Source organism: Pteronotus mesoamericanus, unplaced genomic scaffold (assembly GCF_021234165.1).
Source record: "Pteronotus mesoamericanus isolate MK-2021 breed Mesoamerican mustached bat unplaced genomic scaffold, CSHL_Meso_final contig_82, whole genome shotgun sequence".
Taxonomy (NCBI): domain Eukaryota; kingdom Metazoa; phylum Chordata; class Mammalia; order Chiroptera; family Mormoopidae; genus Pteronotus; species Pteronotus mesoamericanus.
The window spans coordinates 23695459-23712565 of NW_026555265.1; the positions used below are offsets into that span (position 1 = coordinate 23695459).

General features: G+C 35.4%; 1 non-coding gene across 1 annotated transcript; it reads left to right on the forward strand.

The window, feature by feature from the left end:
• Nucleotides 1–2538: 2538 nt before the first annotated feature.
• LOC129080060 (small nucleolar RNA SNORA1) lies at nt 2539–2675 on the forward strand. Its single transcript, XR_008530146.1, has one exon. It is a non-coding gene; the product is annotated as a small nucleolar RNA SNORA1 (small nucleolar RNA).
• The last annotated feature ends 14432 nt before the right edge of the window (nt 2676–17107 follow it).

Consider the following 17107-nt stretch of genomic DNA (forward strand, 5'->3'; position numbering starts at 1 on the left):
TTGTATTTGTGTTTAAATATGAAATTAACTATAATTTTAACAGATTATAGCAATACTTTTACATGTTGTTTTAGTGTCATATTTCCTTCTATCAGTATATAAATTAATTTTAGCATCTTATTATTAAAAAATAAACTACTTGCTCCCAAAAAAAGCAGTATTTTCTTTTTTTGGTATTTGACATTTTGAAGCCGAAGTAAAATGAATGATTATCCAGAGCATTGTTTCCCTCCTTCAGTGCAGTTCACTGACTTTTGGCATTTCAAAGACAAAACTCTACTTCACAGTCCAAAAAATTATTTTTTTCCCATTAGATTTTTAAAATAGTTGTCATTAGTGACAATAAATTTCAATGTCTATTTGTTTTAAGGAGGCATCAGGCAATGTCTATGATGAGCTTTCTTAAAAATAATATTTTCTGTTCTTAAAAAACATATATATGTATTTTGTATATATAACTATATATATACAATATATACACATGTACATGTATATACATATACATATACTATATATACTATATGTAGTGATATATATGTATATACACTATATGTATATCTCATAATAATTCTACCCAGAGAATGCTTGTTCCAAAGAGTATAAAGATTGTTTTAAGAGACATCAAGAAAAGAAACTTCAAGAAAAGATACAAGCTGCACTCCTAGAGAAAAAGCACTAGACTTGGAATCTGAAAGTATGTAATGAAATCCAGACACAGCAATGGCATCGGTGGCATTCCTCCCCTGCCTCCTCTCGCGGCTTTAGTTCTCTGATGTGCACTAGGAGAAGTCGAATTACTAGATATCTCTAAGGTGTCTTCCACTTTTAAAATGTTGGTGAATTAGAATCACTGAATAAAGGCCAGTGGGTAAAAGCCACTTATAATCATTTAATATCATACTTCTATATCTTGGTTTTACTCTGTATGTTTTATATAGTTTCTTATAAGAAAACTCACCCAACAGGTCCATTTTAAGGCATAAGAACTGTTAGTTCTTTACTTTCCACCATGTTTTACTTATCCCCACATTATCATCTTTTCTGATCTCCATCAGCAGTGTGTGGAGCATCATAAGACTTCAATAAATATCTGTTCCAACTTTGCACCCTATACTTTATTACCAATACATTAACCAGAGTTGTCCTTTAAAAGATATAAAGTTAGTTCATGTCATTTATGTACTTAACAACCTGTATAGATGTTCCATTTTACCCAAAAGAAAAGCCAATATATTTTATATGACCATAATGTTGTCTACAAGGTCATAGAAGATATACAACTCACAAGTACTGCTCTCCCCTCACTCATTCTGCTCCAGTCCCATCCTGCTTGCACATCGGTGCCTTGAGTCCCTTGTGTTGCTTATTCCCCCAGAAATCTGTATGATTAACTTTATCACTTTCTTCAATGTTTTACTCAATCTTTACCTGTCCCTAACAACTTCTTTTAAATTTTAACTCCTCCTAAATCCTGCCACATTCCCAGCTCTCCTCACTCTTCTGTAAATCCTTCCTCCATAGCATGCATCACCTTCTAACATACTACATAGTATATTGTTGGGGGTTGTTTATTGTCTGCTACCCCCCACAAAGGCAGGTAATTTTATCAGTTTAGTTCCCTGATGTATCACAAGCACTTAACTGGCACAAAACAGATGGTCAATAATATTCGCTGAATAAATAAAAAAAATTTTTTACATTATTGAATTAATCTCTTTTCTTATTTACTCTTTTACTATGACAAAAATATATTCTTTATGCCTATTTATTGCTGTGGATGATAGCAATGAAAATAAAATGTTCATAGGTGTTACAGGCTGAATGCTTGTGCCACCTTCGCCCCCCTACCCCCAGTAGGTAATTTTACTTTCTCTATTTTATACTTTATATGTTGGAATCCGAACTCCAATGTGATGGTATTAGGACATGAGGCCTTTTGGAGGTGATTAGGTGATAAGAGTGGAGCTTTCTTGAATGAAATTAGTACTCTTAGCAGAGATTCCAGAGAACTCTCTTGTTCCTTTCTCCACAGGGAGAAGATGGCCCTTGATGAAGCAGAAATCAGGCCCTCACCAGACACCAGAGCTGCCAACACCTCGATCTTGGACTTCCTAGTAACAAAAACTGTGAGAAAGAAATTTCTGTTGTTTATAAGCCATCCAGGTTATGGCATTCTACTATAGCAGTGTGAATGGACTAAGACAGGAGGTATTCCAATATTTTTGAAAAGATTTCTAAATCATCAACATAAATGCTAGAATCAACTTATTCAATAAAATTATTTTTTAAAAATACAAATTTTCTTTATGGAATACATTGTGTTTGACATTAAAGACAAGAAAAGAAAGACATGACCCTTTTTTCACAGATTTCTAAACTTCTTGATAAAACAGATAAGTCTACAAATACCATTAAAGAGGACATAAAGTTGAAACAAATGAAGGTGAGGAAAAGGTTGACTACTGTCCCACCAAGCCTTTTGATCCTGAGTTGGAATGCCGATGCTATAAAGTGGGTCTCTTTTAATATCCATTAACAAGCCTCATTCTAGATGAAAATGGGCATCGTTTTTGTACACGTGTCCAGAAATTGTTAATGTGGCTACATTGAGACACAGGTTTTGCTTTCATCACAGTAATCTTATTGCAGTGGTGACAATGAGACCTGTAACATTTTTTGCAAAAAATAAAAATAAAAATAAATAAGTAAATAAAATCCATTAACAGTAAATACTTTAGTTCCAAGAGAGTACAGGGCAAAAAAACAGATTAGAAGGGAAGAATTTCATTATTAGATCCCAGTGCAATTTTCACAGTTTTTGTGTTTGTAAGAATATCTCTTGTTCATAACTAAAAAAAATCCCTTTTTATAAGAAACAATTATTTTTTAGTATCATGGATTACTGATATCATATACTCCCCTTTACTTTCTCCTTTTACTAGTTAATGTGTCTCTTGTTACTTGCCATACTTGCAATTTTCATGTAAATTGCATTTATAAAGATCTTGCTATTGCTTTTTAAAACTTTTATTTATGCATCACACTTTGTTTTCCCAAATCATTTACAGTTAACTATCTGAAAGCTTTTATCAAAGGAAAACTCTTTCACTGAGCTATCCCAAGGATTTAAAGCCCTTTATCCACTATTACTTTATAAAGTACTTGTGCTGCTTTTACTGTTATAATGCATGCTGTTATGACTTCTAGATTATGTTAAAAAGGACACACGCAGAAGTTGAACACTCACAAAGCACACTGTTGTTCAACCTGATGCAACCTCTGAATTTTCTCATTGCAATACGTTCAATCACATGGCTTCAATTATTGCAGATTTACATTCACTTGCTATCAGTCAGTACATTGACTTTAAAATTTGGCTCAGAGTTTTTCATTACCTCTATGGAACTTCCCTGTCACTCCTAACAGAATTGGCCTCCATTTATACATGCCCTCAGTTCTTACTTTCTAATAATAAATCTCAAGTTCATCAACCCCTTTGGCAAGTCTCTCATCCGTGGGCAACAGAGCATTCACCTGTTATGCCCCCGAGCTGTAGAATTCCCTGAACTGAACACTCCTCTCTAAATCCTCTGAGCTTTATAATTCCCTTTAGGAGTCTCACTTATTAAAATTTGCTTTAAATGTTTGATTTCCCACTGACACATACTGTAGGCTTTGCATATATATATATATATATATATATATATATATATGTATGTATACACACACACACACATACACGGAGAAAAACAGTATTTTTATTTTCTCACCTTTTGTAAAAAAGACTGAAGTTTGCTTTTTTGTGGGTACTTTATATTTTTCTCATTCTTTCCTTTTTCCCTTTCATTGCTAGCAAAACAATCACCCAAAAGGCTTTAGCCATTAACCAGGGTTTAGAGTTAAAGATTTCATTTGTTAGGGGGTTATAAATAAACTGGACACAATATCATTAATTACTGTGCCCCCTGGAGATGGGTACAGTTTTTTAGGAGACAGCATGGACTTAGGAGAAAAATAGCTCATTCCTTATAGACACTCTCCTCCATCACCCATTTTAAATAGCAGCTTTCTTTTCTATTTTTATTTTAATTAATAAATATCCTGGCTTAACTCAACTCTTTTGTCCAAATAAAACAGAAAAGTACATTTAGTGGTACTAAAGGACATATAATTTTTTTTGTAATATTATGCTGATACAAACAATAACATCAAACTCTCAGCCACTGATAGTCTTATTTCAAGGTAGTCTGTACCCAGGATCTGTCAATTAAAAAAAAATAGTTGTTTATTTTTTGCATTCTCCTTGATGCATTGCTCAGCACTATGCACACAGTAGCTGTTTCCAAAATGTTTGTACATTGAATTAATTCTTTTTATCTCAGTTCTTTAATACTTATTTCCATTCCCCTTTGAAAAGAATCTGGCTTTTCTCTGTTTCATTACTCATAAGACTGCACAGTTTTTCTGACACCCTTGTCTCTCTTCTACAGCTGTTGATCGGCCTATTGATTAGGACCCAGAGGTTAGCTGACAGCCCAAAAGGGGCATTATACTCTGGTACAATTTCTCTGTAAGTGCTTAATGTTCTTTAAAGGGCCCATTCAATTAGATGGCACAAGCTATTATACACAAGTGCCCACCACAGAAAATTACAAGCTCATATCTGAGAGATACAGAGAAAGGAAGGCAAAGAGTAACTTAATAGGACATTGTCTGTATGTTTGGTAAATCCTGTGGAGTTTAGGGCTCAAGGTTAATATTAGAGTGCCAGGCTGTGGAATTTAAACAGCAGGTAGATTTCAATAGCACAGAATATGAGAAGGAACACAGTACAGCTTGACATATTAGTCTGTTATTTGAAATGGCTACTGTGTAAAATTTAACATTTCTTCTGACACATTTTGAAGATGATTTAGGCCATTGAATATAATGGCAAAGTTAAAACTTTTTTAAGGTTAGGGTAACATTACTAAAGTAGGTGACCTGATTGAATTTCACTAACTGGTAGAGTTTTGATAGTTCTGATGTATTTACAGATAGAAAGAAAAATAATACACTTTCTCTCTTTCTCTCTCTTTGTGGGAAAGTAGATGAAATAAACCTTGTAAGACATAAAACAACATATGAACATTATTAGTTATGTTATTGTAGGAAGACATTGGACTCTACGAAAAAATGAAACTAGTGCTTCTGCTAGCTATTGAATGCCTTTTCACTGGGAAAACATGTGGCCGGTGAAATGAGGGCTGGTTCTAGCCCCTATTCACCTCTAGTGCCTAAAGTCTCTCTGCAGTATGCGAAGTACAGCAGTACCTAACCATCTGAAAATGCTCTTACATGAATATAAAAACATGAGGAGACTAGAGAGTCAGTTTCAACATGTATTGTGAGCAGCTTTGAAGTTTATAACTATATTGCAACATTTTCCTTACATAACAGTTGCTAATATTTGGAACAAACTCAGTAAATAACAAGCATAGTCCTGCTACAGCTTTGCCTGATGTCAATTAATTTTCAAACTAATCTTATGAGGAAGGCAATTTTACTTTCTCTATTTTATAATGAGAAAAATCAAAGTGAGATATTAGTTATATAATGGAAAACGGATTGGAATCCAGATAATGATTGTAGAAGGCTTAATCATGATATAAAGTGCCACCCTAAAGAATATTATACTGTTTGTTTTATTCCTAAATCACGATACATTGTTTTAAAAAATAGTTGGAATCAATAAACCCAAAGAAAAAAATAAAATCACCCATAATCTCATTACAAAGAAAACTACTGTAAATATTTGCAGGATATATTTGCCAAGATTTTTGTATTGGATAATTTATATGGTATTTATAACCAACTTTTTCAATTAACAAGTTTTTCACTTAAACGACATGTCTGTGACATAATTTATTAGATGCATGTATGTACCTTCTATGTACCATACTTTACCCAATAAACCTCATATTGTTACAGAATGAACCTATTGGTGGGGGACCCAGATACTGTTAATGAAACAGCGCTCCCCACTCCCTTGGGGTCCTTCTGTTCTAAGGTTCTTTGCCCAACACCCTTAGGAATTATGGCTCTCAGTGTCAGAGTTTGGTGAAAAGGAAAGGAACTATTTATTCAAAAGTTTTATAGGTTCAGAATAATGGCGGAATGTCACCATTAAATTTTAAAGTCCCTTTAAAAAACCCACGGTTCTGCCTTCCCCACCATTGCCCAGTCAGGCCAGTCAGGATGACCGTATCTCACATATGAAATAGCCTGCAGTTTGGCTAGACTCCTGGTTCCTCCCAGTAATCCGTGCTGGGCTGGGCAGCCCTCCTGTGGTTTCCAGCACCATCAGGTTGTTGCTGCAATCTCCACTACTTAATCCAAAACTATGTCCTCATGGCCCACCAGCAAGAGTCCTTTCACCCCTTTTTTTCCTGCCTGGTCTCGCATCATTCTCCCCGTTTCTTGTGGCGGTGGCTCACCTTTGGTTTAAATCCCAGCCTGGAACCTCCTCTGTGAATCCATTTCCAACTCCTCCCACCGTAGGCTACACCGGCTCGCATTCCCGTATTCTCTGCCTCTCTTGGCTGCCATAGTTATTCTAGGCAGGCGTGGCCCGCGACTTGGAGCAAGCCATCTCCAAACTCTCATGCAGGCATGGAAACCAGGGAAGCTGCCTTCGAATTACACAATGGGTCAAAGTTATGCATAACTTTCTGGCCTGGCTTAGGCTCAGAGACCAGTCCTTATTGGTCTCTGCTATTATTGATATGCAAAATAACTCGCAATGATCCTCTCCACGGGTCCCATCCCCAGCCAGCCTAGTGGGGCTGGGGGTATTCTGTATTTCTGGACGCTCACATTCTGGAGCCCATTACAGATCTCCCCTTTGGGGGGCCCTGGCTGAACCTCATTACAGTATTGTTAATAGTATTTCCAATTGTATTTTTTTGCTGTCATTTAAACAGTTTTATGAACATTCTTATCACTAAATGTTTAAAATCATGCTTAGAATAATACTTAGTTATTTCCTTAGTATTTTTAATATTTAAAAAAAAAACCTTGCTAAATTGCCCTGTAGAATGTTATACCAGTTTAGACCCCCTGGCAATGTGTAACAATATACATTTATGTACATAATAACCAACAGTGCCATTTTAAAACAACAAAAAAGCCACCAGATTGATAAGACAAAAATACTAGTTTACTAATATTTTAATTTTACTTCTATAAGTAATTTAGAACATTCTTTAATGTTTACTAGTCTTTAATATTTTGTTAAGCAGATTGCCAACATTTTGCCCATTTATCAAGGTATTTTTATCATACAATATCTTCTCATATTCAATAATGTCATTACTTTTTCATGTGTATTAAACCTATCTTTCCTATTTCATCATTCATCCTTAATTTTGTTTGAGATGGTTTTACCATGTGTAAATTTTTATATTTTATGGTTAAATATCTCAATCCATCTTTTTTATGGTTTATAGAGTTACTTTTCATACTTAGAAGGCATTGCTACAAAAGATTAGGTATTCACCACTTTTATAAGGCTTTATGGTTTTATTTTTATATTTCAAATTATTTTGCATAGCATGAAGCAGATACGTAATTTTTAACCTCTAAATCAGGAATTATTTGATCCACATTGTTCATTGAATTACCTCTCCTTGGCCCACTAATTAGAGACACTGTAACAGGGAATATAGAGATCCCCAAAAGAGTGAAGTCCCCCACTAACCTGGCTTGGGAGAGGGAGATGGGGAGGACAGCCTTTGAGAGTTACTTTGCATATCAATTACAGCTGCCTAACTTTATAGTCATGCTAAATAGTTTGCTTGCTGAGCTAAGGACCAAGGGGATGGCTGTGACTTCAACCCTTGATATAGCCCATAGGGAGTTCCCATAGTCACAGGGCAATGCCTGCTCAGACTAACAGTGGCAGCCCAGAGTGCCATTGAGACCAGAGAGACCAGAGTGCTGGCAGAAGAAGCTGATTGTGAGAGGACTCGGAAGTAGGATTGCGAAGCAAGAGCAGGGTGAGGATTTAAACTCAAGCAAAGCAGCCTTGTGGGGATCTTGACCATGTGACTTGGGCCACAGGGTTCAGAAAAGAGAAGGGAAGTGTCTGCCATATAGGATGTAGTTATAGTGAGGAAGGAGGCCCGGTGGCCTAGGCAGCTGCAAAGGACTTCCTTGAAAGATCCTGTCCTGCTACACCTGAATTTTTACCTGGATTATTAGAACTTGTGTCTTTCCTGAGTTTCACCATGATCCAGAGAAACACAGCACATGCTTTTCTGGACCATTAAATGGAGGCTGGTGGGCACATCTCCTAAATCCCGAAAGAGGGAGCTGCTGTGTGAAGATGGCCACTTTGGTCCCTCCCAGAGGGACAGGAGAACTATTTGCATAGCCAGTTTAAGATGAGGAAATGGGGAACTTTTGGGGCTTGTGTCTCATAACCTGGTGGGGAGCATGGGAAGTGCTGGGTCTCGTGGGTCTCTCCAGGGTTGAAATGTTGTAAATAAAGACTTGATCCTTCCAGCATTAATTGTTGGGTCATTCACCAGGGCAACACGTGGACCAGACCCGGTCTGCTCGCTTACAATACCACTTCAATCAATTAAACAACATAAATATAATTATATTTTAATACCACAGATAAATATTATATAAATGATATTATCTATATCTGGGTCTGATTCAGATTTATCTGGTCTTTCCCTTTGATCAGCTAATCAAAGATAATTTTTCCTGATTCCCAGAAAAGTCACCCATATTAATTCTTTTAAAAAATGTTCTTGGATACTTGGTTCATTTTGAATAAATTAGAAGTTACTGATTAACAGCTTTAAGAGCAAGAAAAATACTGAAAATAAGAATCTCACTTACTGATGTTCAACTTGTAGAATCTGAAAGGTGGCTTTAATATCGGGATGTTTTTAAGTATTTGATTAAAATTAAAAATTCAAAACATGATAACCAGGCCTATTATTTGGATGATTATATTGAAAGTACTTTTTTTAAAAGTGCTTAAAGGCATTACATAATATAAAAGTTATTCTGGAGAGATGGTTTGGAACTACCTATGAAAGGATATGAAATATCTGAAAGATTTTACTAAGGTCATTGTGCTATTGCTGCCTCTAATAACAGGTAGATTCTTGGCAGCACTGAATAAAATAAATGAACAAACAAACAAACTAGGCAAAGATAATGAGACTCATCTTTAGAAAATTAATTAACCAAGGGACTCAAAGTTTTGAACCCTTTTTAAAGTTGTAGGATTTTAATTGAAATCTACCTCTTTATTTTTTAAGTACGGGGTAGAGCAAAAGTAGGTTTACAGTTGTGAATGCAGAAAAGAGTTTATTCTTTCATTATTATTTTTAATCATTGTATTTTCCATACAAACAACTGTAAATCTACTTTTGCCCCACCCTGTATGTTATAAAACTTTTGCAACAGAAGCATCTAGTCAGGTGATTGGTTTGACAATACCAGACTGTAAACAGCTACCTGGAAGTTTCACTCTGTGTACCCAAGAATACACTCATGCTTGGGACCTCCCAAATATATTATGAAGCCCAGAAAATACAGCTTCATAATAAATGGCATTCATTCATTAGAAATGATTAGCTTCTCTTATTCTCCATTTCAGTAGTGGGAAAGATAGTAGAAAGTTTTACCAAGATGAGGCACCAGACTGACAGAGTTGTTCCAGGAAAAAGACAAGTAGAGAGAATGCTCATCTTTCAAGGGTTCACCTATTTTGCAGCCACTTACAAAATATAACATCTGCTAGCCTCAAAGATTTTTCCTACCTTTAAGGCTGTGAAACAGATTAGTCAGCCAGTTTGGATTTCACAGGGCAAATCTGGAGTAAATAAGTCATTCTATTTAGCTTTGAAAATAAAATCTATTGGAAATGACAGAGTGGTTGATGAATAGTGATTTTGAAGCCTACTGCCCAAATTGGCTTTGCTACAGTACTTTTTAAAAATTACATTCTTCCTTTTTGTTGTTAGAATGGAGCAGATTGTTCAATTCTCCCATTCCACTTGGTTTTTCCCCTGTGTTGTGGAGCTGGAATTTCCATACTCCTGTGAGTCACAGCAAGGAAGAAAAAGTCTACTTGTTCCCAGGAAAAATGTTACATTCGTTACTCTTTTCCTGATGAAAAGAAATTATGGTTCCTTTACTAATTTAGGAAGCTGCCATTCAAAAATGTGGCAAATTTGTGACAGTAGAAGATTCAGATCGTAGTTGCTTGCCCTAAATAGAGATTTACATTTCACTGATCCCTTCAAGGATGAAGTACCAATTCACCCAGACTGACAAATCACAAATCTACCCAACTATATTTCTTTTCTTCAGGGATAGAATGAAGATAATCAAACTAGCAATAATATTTTTAAAAATATATGTAGTATTGCTGTATGCCAAGCCCCCTTCTAGAAACATTATACATACACATTTAATTCCCATAAAACTTGATAGGGTCAGTATTATTATTAGTCCCATTTTATAGACAAACTGAAAGAAGTTTAAGCAGCTTGTCCAAGGTTACAAAGAGAATAAAAAGTACAAAGGGTATAGAATTCTCATACTTAGTAGAATATAGTTTCTCCGTAGGGAACAGATAAGGCTTCTAAAATTTCTTTCTCAACAACCTAAATAATGCCTTACGAGAGTATATATTATTAAACTTACATAAAATACTCAAAAAAAGTAAATATGCATAGAAATGTGTCGAGACAGAAAGTAAATGAACTGTCGTCCATGGCTGGCAATAGAATACAGAATAACTGAAAAGGGACACGAGATTTCTTTCTAAGGTAATGGACATGTTCTAAAATTAGATTGTAATGATGGTTGTACAACTCTGTGATTATACAAAAATTTACTGACCTGTACACTTAAATGTATATGAACTGTACACTTAACAGGTAAATTTTAGGGTCTGTATGTTGATAAGGTGGTTGGTGACCCAGGCTATGAAAGAATTCACAAAGAGAAGGAAGTGTAGAGGGCAAGGTTTTTTGTTGTTGTTGTTGTTTTAATTTTTACTTTCCTAAGAGAGGGAAAGGGCCAGGAGCAGAGAAACACACCAGCCCCAAGGCATTACAGCTTTGGGTTTAAAGTCAAGCAATGGGATGGTTGTAGAGCAGGATGTGTCAGTTACCTTTGGCTGCAGGATCTTGCCCAATCGTATGTCCTGTTTTGTAAGTTCCTGGAGCCTCTGCACCTTCAGGGCACATCCAGTCATCTTGTCCTGAGGATAAAGCTTCATAAATCAACTATGGTCAGTCATGCTTTATGGAATCTAGCTAGCTCTGGCAAAGAGGGCCTGAAAAGGAGGCTTACACCCTATGATATGCTGTATCTTATAAAGATTTTTTAAAAAATGAAATGCTAAAAAAGCACATTGTATCCCAACAGCTCTACAAGAGAAGGTAGCACAGTTGTTCTCCCAAATCATGACGGTGATGTTCTTGAAAAGTTTCATCATAGATGAAATCAAAGTGAGTCAATTTTGTATTTAATTGAGGTAAGGAGAGTTACGGGGAAGAAAGTATAACTCAGACCCAAGGATACCCTTAATGCTAACTTACATTTTCCGGATTAATTAAACAATTGGGAAACATGTCAAAAAGATAAAGTGTGGTGCATGTTTGTATAAAAGAGAATATCAATGCCAGTTTATACTGCCTATTTTCAGAAACAGTAATAATGGATGCATTATCACTCACTATTTCCTAGAAATATTCTTCTCCCACTCTCTACATAAAATTTGTAGCTGTGCCTTGTGTTGCTTTAGATAATATGCAAATCAAAAGGCAACTCTTCTGTGCTGTAGTTCTTCCTTTAAATGTTTTAGCTGAAGTGCCCAGTTAGTGAGTTGTAATTCCAGAAGTTTAAGAACAGAGACACTTGAACAAAACGACTATAACATTTAAAAGATGGCCCTATGACTAACTAAGTGGTTAAAAAGAAAACATAACAGACCTTTCTTATCATGTTGCTTTATGTCTTATCATAGTATTGAAAATTTCCTTCATAGCATTTTGCCAACCCCAGTATCACAGTTTCAAGGATGTGAAGTATCCTGTCTTCTTCATCTTACTTTGCCAGATGATCTACGTCCCTGCCTCTCTGATTTATGGCATGCAACATCGCTTCCTTCATTATCAGTAATTTGCCTCTTAGAGGACATAAGTCAATTAAGTTATGTCTTCTAGGAAGATTTTTATTTTAATTCCTGGTTATTCGAGAGAGAAATCTAAGGCAACGTGCCTGCTCAGAAAATTTAATATGATGTAATTTCTAATATATTTTGCCAACTCCTGTTTCTCACTGGCATGTTCTTCAACCATCCCCTTATCCTCAGTTAGGTTCATATCTGAGGCATCTAGGTGGATGATGAATTATCTTATGTTAATGTTGTTTTACCAGGATTTTAAAAACCTGCTTCATTAAGTCATTCTAGGATTAAAAATTTTTATACTTATCTTACAACTAAATTAGTTATGCCTGAAGGAATTTCAAGGAAGATACTATAAGAGTTTTAAAAGATTGGAGCTCTGGAGGTGAAGATGTAACAGATGTTCCAATGCAAATCACTAATATTTATTGTACACAAACATAAAGACAAGAAACTAGAACTTCATCTTGCAGAAGCAAGCACGGTATAGAGCTAGGGTTATAGGCCAGATACCTGTAATATCTCTCCAATTTGCTTTATGCTCCACTAATGGGTTTTGTCATCTCGGAGAAATTACTTGTTCTTTCTGTGCCTCAGTTTTCTCATCCAGAAAATGGAACTAAAAAGAGTACCAATGCCAAGAGACATTTGTTGTCATTAGATGGGCAAATATATAAATAATATTTTAAATACTAGGTGATATAATTGACAGCTATTATTGTCTTGTAGTTCATTGACTCTCAATATAGGAAGGGAGGCATATGTGTTAATCACTAGGCAAGGTTTGCACACATTTTCACCCACCGTTTCCTACTCCCAAGAACTGCACTATGTGATAAGGAGTCTCAAAGATATTTAAGCAGGGAAGCGACATGATAGAGATATACAAAAATCTCTCCAGGAGCATTATGAAGACACAGAGGAAAGAGATAAATCATGAAGTCTATTGCAGAAATTCAAATAATGTCCTGAAAGGAAGCTGTAGCCATGAGAAGAGAAAAAGAATACAGACTAGAAAATGGATATATTAAAGTAGAAAAGACAAAGTTCAGTCACTTGATGAGTCAAGGATGACACCCCAGTTTTTGCAGTAGGGGTCAAAATGAATAGAGCCCCCATTGTCCAGGAAAGAATTAGGGAAGGAGGAGAATATATAGAACCTGTCCTCTTTCTAGCTAGTAGACTAGAAAACATGGACTCAGAAGTACACTTATTAGGAGCAGGTGCAAAGCAGACTCAATAAGAGGAACAATTGCTTCTGTTTCTCTTTAAAAAAAAAATGTATGCATCTTTTTTTTTCCATCACCCAAAATCTTACAGTTATTCCTTTCTCCAACATCAAAGGTATCTGTCCCTGTGGCTCTCATCAATGTCAAAACCCTAGCATCCATAATTCTACTAATAATAGAGTCCTACAGATGCTGACATAGAGAGTTTTAGTCGTTCGGCTACAAAATAATGGCTTTGAGTTAATATTCTTAGCTGCCATTTAGAACTGAAATTCAAAAGACAGCGCATGATGGAGGATGACATTGGGAATGTGTTTTCAGCCTGCATGATCAGACCCGCTTTGCCCATGACAGCAGGCTTTGATGAAGGCAGTATTCTGCACAAACCAAATGATCAGTCCTCTCCCAGTGGAAGAATAGTCTTTATGGTATGAGAGAGGAATCACAAGTAAGTCCATCAAAGATGTGGGAGAAATAGGTCATTGCAGGGCTTGAGGTTGGGGAAAAGAATCAAGAAACAATGTATTTTCATGGGTCACATGTCATCCCACAATGCACACGATCAATTCATATAGCGGGGTGGCAAGATCTGAAATTTCCAGAAGTCCAGAGGGAACTGGTACCTAGAAATTGTACATGTTTCTTGAAGAAAATTGATGTAATGTGACACATCGATGGAAGAGCCAACAAGGTTTTTATTTTAATGATAGAACTGAATTCTGAAATTAAGCACAGCGGGTAGGAAATGGATCTAGCACAGATGTCAAAAGCTATCATTGGCTTTTGTGATAAAACATTTTTTTTTCTTTCAGCCCAGGCCAATGGCCTATGTAGGTCATTGATGTTCAGCAGAAAAAAATAAACATCACAAGTGTGGGTGTCTTTCTGTAGAAAATGTGAAATGTTACTGATATTCAAAGATTCTTTTATTGTAGCAAGTCTTTCATATAAGAATAACAGATACCATATTCCCCAATGATTTTGCTACATAACAGGAAGAATATAAAAAATAAGTAGTTGCAATAGTACCAGATAAAACAAAACAAACAAATAAATGGACACCAGTGTGCCAGCCAGAGTCTGACATCAGGTGAAACTTGGATAGCCAAGAGTATAGCCATGGTGTTCTGCTAATTCTTGTTCATTACATGATTTCAATACTTTTTCTTCTGATATACAATTTTTTTTCAAGGAATGGCTCTTTCTCATTTTCAAGCTGTCCATACAAGAAGGGCTAGAGCAATTTTATAACTGACTTTTCAGCTGGTTTCTTATGGTATTCTTTGTTTATCTTATTCACTACAATCTCATATTAAACACGGAACAGCAAATATTCTGTCATTTATCTTTGTTTCAAAAAACAGAGCCATCAAAGTTGAAGTTCTCTTTTAATCAAAATGATATTTAGTCATAGAAAATCCATGTATTATTTCCCTTTTTAACAGCACAATTGAGTTTTGACTACTAGTGAAAGCATTTACTTACAAGATATACTTCAAAGCGTACAAGGAAGACCTTTTATCACAAATCTTCCAAATCTCCAGTAAAACACTGAGCCATTTTACAATTAGATGTTGTGTACTTTCAGTCCTTGAAGGAGCTTTTACTTTAAATGCAATCTGTAAAATATAAATAACCTTGGCAAAGGCAGTGTATTAAGGCAGTTATTTTTCATACTTTTTATGTTACTGAAATTACTCCTTCAAATAAATTTTATATAGAAACTCAATATATAAATAAGGTGGAGCAAATGGAATTGAACCTTGTCCACATTTCTTTCCATGCCTCTCAACCCAAATCCATGTGGCCCCTGAGGCACCTCCATGAAATCTCAATGATTCCTGAGAACAAATTTGAAAACTATTAAGTCAGGAAGGTATACAGGAATAAGGTCATATTATAAGGAGACTGGGTTTCTTTTTGTAGTTATGTATGTATGAGATCCCATCATAAGCAATGACTAGAGCTTCTTTATGTTCCAGATATTATGCCAAATAATGGGTATACAATGATAAAAGACACATTTTCTATTTTCAGGAACTTATGGTCTCTTGAAGCAGTGAGATAATGATGCCAGTAATTACAAATGAGTGTTAAGAATTAAGTGCCATAGACTTCCACTTCAGTCAAGATGGAGTTACAAGAATCAGATTTAGCTTACCATGAAAAAGTAATATAGATTAAACTTGTGAAAAAATAGTTTTCAAGGCTTTGGGTATCAGGCAATAAAGCAGTGATTCCTGATAGAACTGAAATTAAAAGGTGAGCCTCAGCTTCCTGCGGGGCCAGAAATTTCTGGCTGCAAGACAGAGATGGGCAGTTTAAACAGAGCCTTGCAAGGTGACATGCACATGCACAGTGAGCTGAGGAGCAAGGGGAGGCCAAGGTGGCTAAAGTTCTAAGGGCAAATACCCAGCAAAAGAAGGCCACAAAGGAAAAGAGCTCTGCAGATCTACAGAGGATTGCCTTCTAGTGAAATAAATATTGATGCATGCAAAGAAACTGTAAAGGTCAAAAATGAACACCCTAGAAAGATTCAAAGAAGCAGTAACCAGACCTCAAATAAGACCAGGAACAGCACCTGTTTTCAGCAGCCAGAGTAAAATATCCCATAATTCACGGGCATCACGATGAGATCAGAAAAGTTTTACTCCAGTTGTGGAAACTAAATGCCACTCTGGTTCGAACAAACAAAGAATTGTCTGGGTATTTAAACATGTTTTTAATATATTAAAATGTTGTAATTATGTGCACATTAAGTTAATAAAATAGTTAACTTCCTGTTACAATTTGTTAATTTGCTAAGATTTTGGATTATTTTTAAGAAAATTTACATCAGAAATGATACTGCATTTTACATTTTTAAAACTGTATTGCTGCCCAAGAATGGTACCCTAATGTCAAAAATGTCAAAAAGGCATACATTCATAATGTACATTCAGCACTGTAAATAACCTTATGAAATTTTTTTGATTGAAGCTGTTCAAAATAAAATGTAAATTAAAAAATTAAAATGAAAAGAACTGAAGAAATTAAACTGCTCCACTAAGAGATTAAACCCATCCAAAAACAAAACTCAAAAATATTTTTAAGATTTATATTGAACATTCCCAAAATTAAAAATTGACAATATCTGGCACTTATTCAAGATTTATCAGGCATGCAAATAAGCAGTAAATACAATACATGATAAGAAGAAAAATCAATAAAAACTGACCAAGAAGTGATCTAGATGATAAAAGTGATTAATCAAGGTCATTAAAACAACCCTGGCCAGGTGGTTCATTTGATTGGAGCATTGACCCATACAGCGAAAGTTTGTGGGTTCCATTCCTGATCAGGGTACATACCTAGGTTGCAGATTTGATCCCTACTCTTGGCTCATATAGAAGGCAACTGATCAGTGTCTTTCTTTCACATCCATCTCTCTCTCTCCCCCCGTTACTCCATCCCTCTCTCTAAAAAAAAAAAAAAAAAAAAAAAAAAAAAATCAAGTGTAAACAAATCCTCAGGTGAGGACTAAAAAAATAGATCATTAAAAGAGTGTAATTGTAGTTTATATATTCAAGAAGCTAGTGTAAAGACTGATCATATAAATCAGATACAGGGGGAATATTCTTAAAAATATGTAAATCAAACTTAGAGAAATGTATGAGATAAAATGTATTAGGTA